We start from the raw sequence: 2,453 nt of genomic DNA, 5'->3' as shown, positions 1-2,453 counted from the left end.
TGAAAGTGAAAGAGGAGAGCGAAAAAGTTGGCTTAAAGCTCAACATTCAGAAAACAAAGATCATGGAATCTGGTCCCATCACTTCATGGGGAATAGATGGGGAAACAGTGGAAACAGTGTCAGGGTTTCTTTTTCTGGGCTCCAAAATCGTTGCAGACGGTGATTGCATCCATGAAATTAAAAGATGCTTACTCTTTGGAAGGAAAGTTATGACCAACCTAGATAGCATATTCAAAAGCAGAGAGGTTACTTTGTCAGCAAAAGTCCGTGGGCTATGATTTTTCCAGTGGTCATGTATGGATGTGAGAGTTGGACTGTGAAGAAGGCTGAGCGCCGAAGAATTGATGCTTTAGAATTGTGGTGTTCGAGAAGACTCTTGAGATTCCCTTGGACTGCGAGGAGATCCAACCAGTCCATTCTGAAGGAGATCAACCCTGGGATTTCTTTGGAAGGAATGATGCTGAAGCTGAAACTCAGTACTTTGGCCACCTCCTGTGAAGAGTTGACTCATTGGAAAAAACTCTGATGCTGAGAGCGATTGGGGGCAGGAGGACAAGGGGATGACAGAGGATGAGATGACTGGATGGCATCACTGACTTAATGGATGTGAGTCTGAGTGAACCCCAGGAGTTGGTGCTGGACAGGGAGGCCTGGCGTGCTGCAATTCATGGGGTTGCAAAGAGTTGGACACGCCTGAGAGACTGAACTGAACTGAACTGGTCTATTTTATCATTTAAAGGTTGTGTTCTTTTGTTAATTTTCTGTTTAGTTGATATATCCATAGGTGTGAGTGGGCATTTCTCATGTTCCTTTACCTGCTGAGTATTTCTCAGCATTTTCATCTTGTCTATATATTTCTATGTTTGGCATGGCCTTTATGTATGATGGCAGTTTGTGGTTCCTCTTTATTGTGGAAGTTCCTTGCTGTGGGTGGAGTTGGACGGGTCGTTTGTCAAGGTTTCTTGATTAGGGAAGCTTGTGTCAGTGTTCTTGTAGGTAGAGCCCAGTTTCTTCTCTCTGGATTGTAACAAAGTGTCCAGTAGAGAGTTTTGAGATGTCAGTAGGTTTGGTGTGACTTAGGGCAGCCTCTGTATTGAAGCTGTGGGCTATGTTTTGTGTTGCTGGAGATTTTGCATGGTATGTCTTTCTCTGGAACTTGTTGGCTCTTGTGTGGTGCTTGGTTTTAGTTAGGTATCAAGGCTTTTGGACAAGCTCTTGTTGATTAATGTTTGCTGGTGACAGAAGTTCTCTGGTGTTCTCAGGATTTGGACTTAAGCCTCCTGTCTTTGGTTTTTAGACTTTTCTTACAGTAGCCTCAAGCCTTTATCTCCATCTATACTGCACTGATGATAACACATCTAGGTTAAAGATGAAAAGTTTCTCTGCAGTGAGGGACACCCAGAGAGGTTCACAGATTTACATGGAGAAAGAAGAGGGAGGAGGGAGATAGAGGTGACCAGGAGGAGAAGTAGGGGAGTCAAAAGAGGAGAGAGCAAGTTAGTCAGTCATCACTTCCCTATGTACTCTCCACAGTCTGGACTGCTCAGATGTTCATGGAGTAATACAGAGAACAAAAGAGGGAGGAATGAGACAGAGGTGGCCAGGAGGATAAAGGGGGGAATCAAAAGGAGAGAGAGAGATCCAGCCAGTAACAAACAGTTCCCTAAGTGTTCTCCACAGTTCGGAACACACTGGTGATTCACAGAGTTCTGTAGAGAAGAAAAGGGGGAGGGAGGAGATAGAGGCGACCTGGTGGAGAGAAAGGAGAGTCCAAAGGAGGAGAGGGCAGTCAAGTCAGTAATATCACTCCCAAGTAAAAATGTGTACTGAAGACTGGGGTCAAATGTGTACTGAAGACTGGGGTCTTAAAGGTACAAAATTGATAGCAAATACCAAAAAGCAAAGATTAAAAATCTAGAAGTTAGACTCAAAAATACAATGTTAAGGAAACAAAGTCACAAAAATTATAAAATATATATATGAAATTTACTTTAAAATTAGTGTCTTTTTCCCCAAGATAATAGGTTATAAAAATGAAAATTAAAGGAGTAATAGAGGACTTAAATTTTTTTAATTAAAAAAATGATAATAGTAAAAATAGGAATTTCTCTGGAGCTGTTGCTGACAGAGTAGGGTCAGTTCATTTTCAGATAGTTCCTTGATCTGGCTTATACTTCTCAAGATCAATAGGCCCCTTCCCTTGTAGTTGGTGCTAAATACAGGGTTTTAATCTGTTGCACCTGCACTTACAAAGCTGCTGCTGCTGCTGCTGCTAAGTCACTTCAGTCGTGTCCTACTCTGTGCGACCTCAGACAGCAGCCCACCAAGCTCCCCCATCCCTGGGATTCTCCAGGCAAGAACACTGGAGTGGGTTGCCATTTCCTTCTCCAATGCATCAAAGTGAAAAGTGAAAGTGAAGTCACTCAGTCATGTCCGACTCTTCACAACCCGAT

The sequence above is a fragment of the Budorcas taxicolor genome, chromosome Y, assembly GCF_023091745.1.
Source record: "Budorcas taxicolor isolate Tak-1 chromosome Y, Takin1.1, whole genome shotgun sequence".
NCBI classification, from domain to species: Eukaryota; Metazoa; Chordata; class Mammalia; order Artiodactyla; family Bovidae; genus Budorcas; species Budorcas taxicolor.
The sequence above is the reverse complement of the archived record's forward strand: the minus strand, read 5'-3'. Positions refer to the sequence as shown.